Here is a 12,463-nt window from a genome sequence, read left to right on the forward strand (position 1 = left end):
GGTGTTTGACATGTTTTTTTCCCCAAGCCCAAAGTTGAGTCATTAACTAATTTAAAAGAAATCTCTTCGATATAGTTACTTTGAACCTTAAATGCCCCTCTTATGACTGTTTTTATTATATCCCAAAGGCTAAAGGATGTTGTGGTTTCCTGTTGGTTTGATGGTAGGAGTTGCTCCACTTGCTAAAAGTGTAAATTTGGAAATTTGGAGCCCTTGGTTAAGGGAAAGTATCTCAGTCCTGCAAGAGGTTGATTCTCCCTACAGCTGGAAAGGGTAAAGGCATCCTTAAAGTGTGCTGTATCTTCTTCCCACATACCTGAGTGAACCCACACCTGTTCAACAACACTTGTGAGACTTGAAAAAGAACAGTGGATCCAGATACTTTGAAGGACTAGAGGAAATTTTGCTCTCAGGATAACAGGATTGGCAGGGTCATGGGCAACATTCCATCTTGTGAGCAATGGTATATGCAGTTATTAAAATGCCTGTTAATGGAAATGGAGTGAATGTAAAGGGAAAAAAACTTACAAAGATTTTGGTATTAATTGAATGGCATTACCTTTGGTTTCAGGCAATTCCTCATGTTCAATTAAAATTGACAGCATGGAAGCAAATGTTGAGAGCTTTGAGGAAAGTTCATCAGAAAAGAGAGCCCATACTGTTAAAAACAGTCTTTGCGTAATTTAATTTCAAATACTCTGGAGCCATTGCAGAGTGAGTAGTCACTTAAAGCTATATCTGAAGTACAACAGCAAATGAAAAGGGGAGACATTCAGGCTAGAATATGTAAATCAGCAGAAGAGAATATTCCTTTACAGGATGATAGGAATGCTGTTTCAGAGGACAGTGAAAGTGAGGGAAGCCAGGACACTGGAGATGACTCTTCTCCTTCTTCATCTGATGAAACAGATTAAGAAATAGGAAGGGCTGAAAGTTAATTGCATACAAGAGCTCTCAAGACAGAAAAAAAGGAAACTTCCCAGAAGGAAAAAGGCAAAGAAAGGAGAAAAAAAAAGGAAATCTTCGCAGTAGTAAGAAGAGAAGGAGAAAGATTTGAAAGGAAAATTTTCCCTATAGAAAATGGGGAAAAATGAATTTTCCCAGTAGAAAAATGGGAAATACTTAATTATGGCGCAACAGCACCACCTTATAATGGAATTGAGGAATGGTTGCCTAAGATCATAAGAACACCTCAGCAGGTGTTCCCAGCTACTATGCAACAGATGCCTGCAAATAATAAATATCTCCAAGGTTGTGTTCAATTTAATTGGAGACCTATGGACATGGAAGATCTGAAAAGAGTAAAAGAAGCAGTGATGGCATATGGGATGCATTCACCTCATGTAAAATGGGTTTTAAATAATTGGGCTATTCAGAATAGTTATTCCACAAGATTGGAAGAGCCTCATGGCAGCCATACTAGAAGCTAATCCTCATTACAATGGTTTACTTGGAGTAGAGAGGAAGCAGCAGCCATGGAACAATATAATCACACTAGAGGAGTAGATATAATCATGGACCAATTGTGAGGAGAGGGTCAGTATACTGATATACAAACACAAATACAATTTGATGATACTACGACAGTGCAATGTCTCCTAGTGGCTTTAAGTGTCTGGGATAAGGTCACAGAACCAGAGAAAAGATTTGTCTCCTTCACAAAATCACACAAAGTGCACGAGAAGTCTACACTGAATTTTGCAGTTGAACTTCAGCAGTGCATAGAGCAGTGGCTGATCCAGATGTCAGAAAAGTTTTAATTGAGTCTTTAGTTTTTAAGAATGCTAATACTGATTGCCCAAAGGCCATAAGGCCCTTGAAGGCTCAGGGAGCCCCTTTAGAGGAATGGATTAAAGCTATTGCTGATATTGGATCCACAAAATATAATGCTAATATAACTGGACAAGTTTTAGCTAAAGGCCTTAAATCTCAGAATACCAGATGCTTTAACTGTGGGAAATTGGGACATTTAAGGAAAGATTGTTATCTTTCTGTTACTAAAAAAGGTAACTCTTTGGAGGATAATCAGAATCAAAAGCCTCAAACCTCAGGAATTTGTAAGACATTTGGTAAAGGTAAACATTGGGCTAACAAATACAGATCAAAGAGAGAGATGCATGATAACCCTTTGCAGTCAAGAAACTGGATGCAAAGCCTAACTTGGGGCCCAAGAACAAACAATAGGAGCTACCAATTACCTGTCAGCAAGGATCATCAGCAGAGCCACCAGGGAAACATAAACTCAGCATTAGAGATTTAATGCGTGCTCCTTCAGGGATCACTGCTTTAGAACTAGCAGTGTGCAAACATCTTACATTATCTCACAAATTCCTTGTTATAAGATAGCCACTCAAGAGTATTGTCCTTCTTATCCCCCCAGGGATAGTAGGAATAATTATGGGAAGAAATAGCTTAACATCTCAAGGATTTATAGTATACCCAGGAATTATAGATGAAGATCACCAGGGAGAAATTAAAATGATGGCATTTGTAGAAAGGACTATGGAAATAAAACCTGGGAATAGAATGGCTCAATTATTATTGCTTCTATATCTTAAAGAGAAGCAGCATGCATATGTAGAACTGGAAGCTTTCGGAGTACAGGGGAAAATTATTTTGGCAAATAGTTTTCAGTGATGAAAGGCCTAAATTAAAAGTCAAACTAAGTGGGATTGAGATTGAAGGATTATTGGATTCTGGTGCTGATATATCTATAATTTCACAAGAATCCTGGGATCCTAATTGGCCTTTACAAGAAGTCTCCACTCAATTTATAGGCACTGGCACCTTATTTCAATTAAAACAGAGTGTAGAGTGGGTTAGATATATAGGGACTGTAGGACAGAAAGTGATAGTAAAGCCTATGTGGCTTAGAGTCGTGAATTTATGGGAAAGAGATTTTTTACAACAATGGGGAGCTCAAGTTAATATTCCTATGATTTCAGAGACAGCTCATAAATTGAGGTTAAAAGTGGGGCCATGTGCCTGGGAAAGCTATTGGAAATAATTATAGAGAAAGTCACAGGCTACACAGATTGTACAAAAGCTAGATCAGACAGGAATTGGCTATCCAAAAAATACAAAGAGATTCTCTTAGTTGTTTAGGTTATAAATTATATAAACAGAGAAGTCAGTGGCAAAATGTAAAGATTAGGAGAAATCAGTTGTTCTTAATGAGTTTCAAAAATTATTGGGTGATATTAATTGGTTGCATCATACCATTGGACTGTCTACTCAAGAATTAAGTAATTTGTTTCACATTTTGCAAGGTGACTCAGATTTAAGCAGTCCAAGACAATTAACAGCTGAGATTGAAAGGTAATTAGCTCAAGTAGAACAAAAACTACAAAATGCCTATATAGATTGACTAGATCTCACAAATAAGTGTATTGTGGTAATTTTGCCTTCTACCAATTCCGCTACTAGACTTATTGTGCAAATGGAAGATAATATTTTAGAATGGATATTTTTAGCTCACAAACAGAATAAAAAGTTAAAGACCTATATAGAAAAGGTTTCTGAATTAGTCATAAAGGGAAGAATAAGACTTTGTCGATTGTTGGCAATGAATCCAGCTGATACTGTAGCACCCTATGCTTATACTGAAATTGTGCAGTTGTAGGTGATTAATGATGACTGGCAGAGAGCTTGTAGTAATTTCTTAGGAGAAATTAACAACAATTACCCAAAAATAAGTGGCTACAAGTTATAAAAAGAACTGAGTGGATTCTTCCTCACATAGTGAAGAGAGCACCTATTCCTGGGTCTCTTGCATTCTATACTGATGCAAATAAATTAGGAATGGCTGGTTTCAAACAAGAGAACATCAATAAGGTCATTCAAAGCCTATATGATTCAATTAAAAAATCAGAGCTGTATGCCTTTTCTGATGGTTTTATTAGACTTTAATGGGTCTCTTAGTATAATTACTGATTCTCAATAAGCAGAAAGGATTGCATTCCATATAGAAACTACTAACGTATTCCTGATAATTCAGAATTAACTTTACTATTTCTAGAACTACAACAGGCAATACAAGAAAGCAATTGCCCACTTTATATTACCCACATCCTATCTCATACTGGGTTGTCTGAACTTTTAGCAAAAGGAAATGAGGAGATTGATCAGTTATTGATAGGAAATGTGTGGGAAGCTTCAGAAATTTATAAGAAACATTATGTTAAATTAAAAGTTTCAAGAAAAATTTTCCATTTCTTGGCAACTGGCTAAGGAAATTATAAAAAATCAAGTTCCTTTACCTGCAGGAACTAATCCTAAAGGTACACAAAGGAATGAAATTTGGCAAATGGATGTGTTTCATTTAGCAGAATTTGGAAAATTAAAATATGTTCATGATAACATTGATACATATTCAAGGTTTCAATGGGTATCTGCCTTGAGGTCCGAAATGCTGATCTGTAATTACACATTTATTAGAAACAATGGCTGTACTGCACCTACTGATACAAATTAAAACTGATAATGCTCAGCTTGTGTTTCCAGTAAAATGAAACTTTTTTTTTTCACATTGCAACATAAAACATGTTACAGGAATACCATTTAATCCTACAGGGCAAGCAACTATTGAAAGTCTAATCGTACTCTAAAGGAGATGCTTGCTAAACAGAAGGGGGATATGAGGACCCCAGTGATAGACTGCATAATGCCTTACTAACCTTACATTTTCTAAATGTTAATGAAACAGAGACAACAACTACTGAAAGGCATTGGACCATAGGAAAAAAAAAAGATGATATTAATCAGCCTGTGCACTACAAAGATGCCATGACATCTGTATGGGAAAAAAGGGAGGTATTATTATGGGGTCATAACATATACGCTTATGTTTCCACAGGAGATACTAAATTGTGGATCCCATCAAAATTGATAAAAATCTGAGCAAGAGACATCTCCCAGATGCTGCAGCTACAGAGATGCCTCTGTGACAGACAAGACACAGGAGGCCTCTGGAGCAAACAACTAATTCTCCCACCTGGGGACAGCTTAAGAATTTGTGTGACAAAGGGGAGGCTATACTTCACATGACTCACAAACCTCTTAATGCCACAAACTTATTTCCTGCCCTGCTTTCAGTGGTGATGGTGCAGGTAAAAGGGATGGATCATAATTATTGAGCCTTTATTCCTAATCCACCAATTAATTTAGCAGTAGGTTGGGGAGATAGAAATATTCCTGTAATTGTCAACGAATCTTCTTGGATACCTGATCCTTATGACAATTGAAGTCCTGCTCAGCCAATGAGGAAGGTGGAATGATTAATAATTACATCGTGGAAGTTCAAGGAATTCCTGTTTGTATGGGAAATGAAATTCAATGTTTAAATATAACCTTTGAAGTATAGCTATCCATAGTCAACACTACCAAAGATTATCACAATAATCTCCATGTGTATGGCTTCAAAGGACAGTAGATTAATGCTACTATTTCCATAAATCTACCATTCTGTGAGATGAGGGTTACCAACAAGGAATCTGACTGGGTGCACTGGCAACAATGTAATAGTGAGAAACCTCAAGTGCTAATTAATATCTCCCAAGAAAACATCATGGAGTGGAGGCCCTATGACTTCCCTCAAGGAAAATAGTCTCACTCGGAGTTAAGGTAGAAGTAGTATAGTTTGAATGGAACTGTAGAAATCAGTGCTTCTGTTAATGAACCTATCCAATTGCATGGAGTTGGGATGTCAAGTCCTTTCCTGCAATCTGGCAATTCAATTCAGACTAACTTGTGGAAATTGGCAAGTTCCTTCCACCCTCTAAAGCATGGGAAGGAAAACTAAACATTAAGGATGATAAGTATACTTTGTCATTTAAACTAAATCAAAGCCATCCTTTTATGGCATGCATACCATTACCTTACTTGTTACTAAATGGGCCTGTACAATGATACCCTAATAATTATAGCATCACTTGTGAATGTTGTACCCTTCATAACAGTGTTAATTCTAATATACCTTTAAACTTAACCTCTGAAAGTGTGTACATTCATAGAGCAAGGCTAGCTATGGCAAGACTCTCCTGTGATGATCCTGGTACAGAAACTCACTGAACGAATATTAAAAAGGACACATCAAATGGTTGGACTGGCTATTGCAGTTATTATCAGAATTATTGCATTAATAGCTGCTGCTGCTGCAATAGATGGAGTGACGTATCATAAAGAAATTCAAACTGCTGAGTTTGTCAGAAACTGGCACAAACACTCTTATGAACTTTGTACTGAACAAAGTAGGGTAAATAGTGAGACAGTGAGTTAGTTAATTTAAGACAAACTGTTATTGTTCATTAATGACAAACTTATTTCATTGTTGGGAGATCAGTTAGAAATATTAAAGGAGCAGATAAAATTAAAATGAGATTAGAATATTACATCTTATTATATTACACCTTTAAAGCTTAATGAAAGCAAGTATGATTGGGAAAAGGTTAACATGCATTTGATGGGTCACCCTAATTCTTCTCAAATGATTTCTAATTTATAACAAGAAATTAAGGAAACTTTTATAAAAGGTTACCTGATATGACAGAAATGGATATTATAGAAGGCCTTACAAATACTATAGCCTCATTTCCCCCTATGGATCACTTTAATACTTTAATAGATGTATTGTTTTAGCATGTCTTACTTTTGTGCTAGCAATAGTAACCCTAGTGGTTTTACAATATGTTTTGGCTTACTTACATAATACTGTAAAACAGAAAGAAAGGGGGAAAGCTATGTTGTGAGGCTGCATAACCCCCAAAATAATTAATTATTGTTTAAAAGAAAGGGGGATATGATGGGAGAATTCCCACTGAGTTATAACTGGTCTGGAGCCAGCCTTAATCTGGACTGGCCTTAATCCACCTTTTGTTTCTCAGTTACCTTTTGTTTCCCTTGTTGTTCTCCATGTGAATCTTGCCTGAGAGTTTCCCAAAGGTACAAAACATATGCAAAACATGGTTGGGAAACATCCAACACACTGTGATATTCCTTAATTGAGAATTTGCATTTGGTACCGTCTCTTTGGAAGCTTCATAGGGATGCTTTGAGGAGATGGAAATCAACTTACTAAAAGTGTAAGTTTGTAAAACAATAAAGATGCCCTTGGCTAAGGGAAAGTGTCTTAGTAGTGAGAGGCTGATTCCCCTTGCAGGTGGAAAGACTAAAGACATCCTTAAAGTGTGTTGTGTCTTCTTCTCATGGACCTACGTGAACCCACACCCATTCAGCAACAACCCTCGTCTAACTATTTCCTCTCTTATACATTTATGGACTCCCCTCTCCCCCCCAAGATGGGAATGGTGCTGTCCATAATATGCTTTGTCCCTCTACATTATCAATTAAACATCAGGAGACTTTCAATGGCATGCTCATGGGTCAGTTTTATCTAAATGATTCCTCATTAAGACTCTCTTCCAAGGTAGTTATAGGTTTTATCTAGTTAACAGTAAAAAGAAAAAAAAAGCAACCAAAACATCTTTTTTTCCTAACTGTGAGAACTGACTTTTTATTTATTTATTTATTTATTTATTTATTTTACAATACCATTCAGTTCTACATATCAGCCACAGGTTCCCCTATTCTCCCCCCTCCCACACCCTCCACTTACCCCCAGCCTACCCCCCATTCCCACCTCCTCCAGGGCAAATCCTCCCCTGAGGACTGCAATCAACCTGGTAGACTCAGTCCAGGCAGGTCCAGTCCCTTCCTCCCAGCCTGAGCCAAGCGTCCCTGCATAAGCTCCAGGTTTCAAACAGCCAACTCATGCAATGAGCACAGGACTTGGTCCCACTACCTAGTTGCCTCCCAAACTGATCAAGCCAATCAACTGTCTCACGATCCAGCTGGGGGCTCCTCAGCCTTTGGTTTGTAGTTCATGTGTTTCCATTCATTTGGCTATTTTTTTTTTCAATAATTGAGTAGAACCGAAATTTATTATAAGCCACAGTCGTCCTAGGGACCTCCATACTATATATATAGCCTCAATGGTTCTATGGGTTGTGGTCTGATTGTTCTTTATTTTATATCTAGAATCCACTTATGAGTGAGTACATACCATGACTGTCTTTCTGGGTCTGGGTTACCTCACTCAGGATGATTTTTTCTTGTTCCATCCATTTGCCTGCAAATTTCATGCTTTCATTATTTTTCTCTGCTGAGTAGTACTCCATTGTGTATATGTACCACATTTTTTCCATCCATTCTTCTGTTGATGGGCATCTAGGTTGTTTCCAGTTTCTGTCTATTACAAATAGTGCTGCTATGAACATAGATGAGCATGTATCTTTATGGTATGAATCAGCATTCCTTGGGTATATGCCCAAGAGTGGGATGGCTGGGTCTTGAGGTAGTTCGATTCCTAATTTTCTGAGAAACCGCCATACTGATTTCCACAGTGGTTGTACAAGTTTACATTCCCACCAACAGTGGAGGAGTGTTCCCTTTGCTCCACATCCTCTCCAACATTGGCTGTCATTGGTGTTTTTGATCATAGCCATTTTGACAGGTGTAAGGTGATATCTCAGAGTTGTTTTGATTTGCATTTCTCTGATTATTAAGGATGTTGAGCATTTCTTTAAATGTCTTTCAGCCATTTGTACTTCTTGTTTTGTGAATTCTCTGTTTAGCTCTTTAGCCCATTTTTTAATTGGACTGTTCAGTATTTTGTTGTCTAGTTTCTTGAGTTCTTTATATACTGTGGAGATCAATCCTCTGTCAGATGTGGGGTTGGTGAAGATCTTTTCCCATTCTGTTGGCTGTCTTTTTGTCTTATTGACTGTGTCTTTTGCCCTGCAAAAGCTTCTCAATTTCGAGAGGTCCCATTTATTAATTGTTGTGCTCAGGGTCTGTGCTGTTGGTGTTTTATTTAGGAAAAGGTCTCCGGTGCCAATGCGTTCAAGAGTGCTTCCTACTTTCTTTTCTAGAGAACTGACTTTTAAAATGTTTTCTATGTTATGAACCTTGTACTTATTCTTTTCATAGAGTCATGGATATCTTGGAATTACCATTCTTCTCTTTATATAATGTATCTTTGTTCTTGATGGATTCTACTAAGTCTGCTACCTTGCCATCATGCTGTAATCTTTCTTTTTCCCTTTAAAAATATTTATGGTGTATATGTGTGCATAAGTGTCAGTGTTGGTAAACATATGTCACAGAACATCTGTGAGAACCTTAGAGCAACTTTATGGAGTCAATTGTCTCCAAATTTATGTGGATGACTGAGACTGAGATCTGATCATAAGGCTTATATAATAAACACTTCTACACATTGAACCATAACATAACCCCACCATTCCTTTTATATCTCTATTTAATTTTTCCAATTTTTTGTAGATTATTTTTGCTAATTTCTACTTTCAATTGTGCAATAAAGTTGCTTTTATAACATTCTCTTTAAAATGATGTCATTAGGGGCTGGAGAGATGGCCCAGTGGTCAATAACACTTGTTGATTTTTCAAAGATGAAATTTGTTTCCCAGCACCTACACTGAGTGGTTTACAGCGTTCTATTATTCCAGCTTCAGGGGAACTGACCCTCTGTTCACTCCTGTGTAAGTACACACCCAGGCACATATGCGTTCTCACATAAAAACACACAAACATATAAAAAATAAAATACATCTTTGTAAATAATTTTATTAGCTACAACTTTCCAGGGCCTTGCATTTTATCTGGATCTCCAGGTATACAATGGCAAAACAAGGCATTCTCTTAATTGATCTTCAGTGCATCTTTCCTTTGTTTGAAGGGCTAATGTTCTTTAGTGTTCATAATATCTCTATGATCTGTTTCTGCATGAAGTGTCTTTATATCTTTTAACTTTAATAATTTCATAAATTGTTTTTTATCATAATTCATTCCCCTCTTCCATTTCCCCCATATCCTCCTCTCATTCTAGAAGCACCCAGTTTTGTTTATCCATTTTTAAAGATTTATTTTTAATTTATACATAGATGCCTTTTACCTGCATTTATGTATATGAACCACAATACATGCATTATCCAGACTATGGCATCAGATCTTCTGTAGCTGAGATAATGAGCCATCATGTGGATACTGGGAATTTAGCCCAAATGTTTTGCAAGAGCCCCAAATGTCTTAACTGATCAGACATCTTTCAATTTGTAAAGTCATCCAATCCAATTGATGATGCCTACATACTCTTGAGTGTGTAAATATCCAGTAGAGTTTGGTCAATCATTAGAGACCACATATTTGAAGAAAACTGACTCTTTTCAGGAAGCTGTCAATAGTTTACCAGAGGTCAGAGATCATGGCTAAACTCCACCTCCTTGCAGGAATTTTGTCTGGCCTAGGTTTGTACAGATCTTGTACATGAGTCACAACTGTTGTACATTTGTGTGTGCAATTGCCATGAGGTATACAGAAAACACTGTTTTGGTGTAGTCATCTACTACCTCTGCCTCTATAATACATTCCTTCTGCATCAAAAAGTGACTACTGAGCCTTGGGAGGAAAACCTGTTCTATAGAAGTCCCATTTAGTGCTCATCACTCCAAAGTCTTTTAATGTGTGCATCTTTTACAGTTGTCAGTCTCTGTGTTCATCACCATTCATTCCATGGATAAACATTTCTGATGATGGTAGGGAGATGCACTAAACTATAGGTATAATGAAAAGACATTACAAGTTGGTTTCTGAAGAATTTTTTAAAAACTCAGTCTTGGAGTAAATAGGTCATGGATATGAGAACTGGTATCCTTCAGGTGTAATGGGAATTACTCAAATATAATGTCTTTAAATATTGGTTCATTATTCCTGAAATATCTGGTTTTAGAGCTTCAACTAGACAATCATTGCGCTTCCAGTGTCATTTTCTGTCCTTGATTTACTTTTCAAGCTTTTGCTTGTTTTACATGATATTTTTATTCCTTGGAGATTTCAAAAATATAATGTATCTTGATCTACTACACTTGCCAGTACCCATCCAACACACCATAGGTGCCCTAACACAGCTACATCACAACTTCAAGCCTTTTTAAAAAACAAAACCCACTCAGGATAATTTGTGGTACTCATTTCGGCATGAGTGTTGTTCCATCCACAAAAGCATGGGAAACCTAACCATGGATATAAACCAAATTAATAAAAACCCTGACTCATCCAGATGCCATCCATTGCCAATAGCTCCTCAGCCAAGATGGGATCTCAGGACATGCCCTATCCATGCTGAAATATTAATGGGCTTGATCTCATATAGTTTTTCTATAGGCAATCACTGATGATATGAGTTCATTTGCACAACAACCAAGTCAAACGCAGAGGGCAAGATTCACAGAGGACAATTTCAGAGCACTCCTCCAGATCCTCTAGCTTTTACATTCTTTCTATTCCCTGTTCTGTTATGTTTCCTGAACTTTGGGTAGTGGGGTGATATGGATATTGCATCAATTATTGAGCACTCACAGTCAATTATTTTCCATTTTGATGAGTTAAGAGTCTCAACATTAGTCTTTTGTGGGGTATCTCTGTGGATTTCTGTGGGCCTCTTTAGCACTTTGTTTCTTCTTCTTCTTGTGTGGTCTTCATTTACCATGGTCTCCTATTTCTTGTTCTCCCTCTCTGTTCTTGATCCAGCTGGGATCTCCCACTCTCTTTCCCTCGACCCTCACTCTTCATTGCTCCCACTCATGTCCAGGTTGCTTATGTAGATCTCAGCCATTTCTCCATCATTGGGCGATCCTCGTGTCTTTCTTGGGGTCCTGTTTTCCAGGTAGCCTCATTGGTGCTGTGAATAGCAGTCTAGTCATCATTGTTCCATATCTAGTATCCTCCTATGAGTGAGTACATACCATATTTGTCTTTCTGATTCTGGGTTACCTCACTCAGGATGATGTTTTTCTAGATCCACCACCCATTTGCCTGCAAACCTCATGATGTCATTGTTTTTCCTCTGCTGAGTAGTATTCCATTGTGTATATGTGCCACAATTTATTTATCCATTCTTCAGTTGAAGGGCATCTAGGTTGTTTCCAAGTTTTTTGGCCGAGAGACAGCCGGGTCTGACCTACTCTGGTGATGGGATGGCCAAACACCCTAATAGTTGTGCCAGAAACCCCATCCAAGGACTGAGGAATCTGGATGCAGACATCCACGGCTAGGCCCCTGGTGGAGTGCCGGGAGTCTAATTAGCAAGAAAGAGGAGGGTTTATATGAGCAAGAATTGTTGAAACCAAGCTTGGATAATGCACAGGGACAAATAGCCAAACGAATGGAAACACATGAACTATGAACCAAAGGCTGAGGGGCCCCCAACTGGATCAGGCCCTCTGAATAGGTGAGACAGTTGATTGGCTTGATCTGTTTGGGAGGCATCTAGGCAGTAGTACCAGGTCCTGTGCTCATTGCATGAGTTAGTTGTTTGAAACCTGGGACTTATGCAGGGACGCTTGCTCAATCTGGGAGGAGGGGACTGGACCTGCCTGGACTGAGTCTA

At 37.9% G+C, this 12,463-nt stretch overlaps 1 protein-coding gene and 1 long non-coding RNA gene across 3 annotated transcripts in view; one reads left to right on the top strand and one right to left on the bottom strand.

The window, feature by feature from the left end:
• LOC143266763 (uncharacterized) overlaps positions 1-5,168 on the top strand; it is a 230,770-nt gene extending 225,602 nt beyond the window's left edge. The window contains exon 5 of one of the 2 annotated variants that reach the window (XR_013051120.1): positions 4,856-5,168. This is a non-coding gene — a long non-coding RNA (uncharacterized LOC143266763). The remainder of the gene's footprint in view (positions 1-4,855) is intronic. The other variant, XR_013051118.1, reaches the window with a different exon arrangement.
• LOC143273128 (3-beta-hydroxysteroid sulfotransferase-like) overlaps positions 1-12,463 on the bottom strand; it is a 291,023-nt gene that overhangs the window by 43,863 nt on the left and 234,697 nt on the right. The gene's annotated exons all lie outside the window — the stretch shown is intronic.

Source organism: Peromyscus maniculatus, chromosome 1 (genome assembly GCF_049852395.1).
Source record: "Peromyscus maniculatus bairdii isolate BWxNUB_F1_BW_parent chromosome 1, HU_Pman_BW_mat_3.1, whole genome shotgun sequence".
NCBI lineage: Eukaryota > Metazoa > Chordata > Mammalia > Rodentia > Cricetidae > Peromyscus > Peromyscus maniculatus.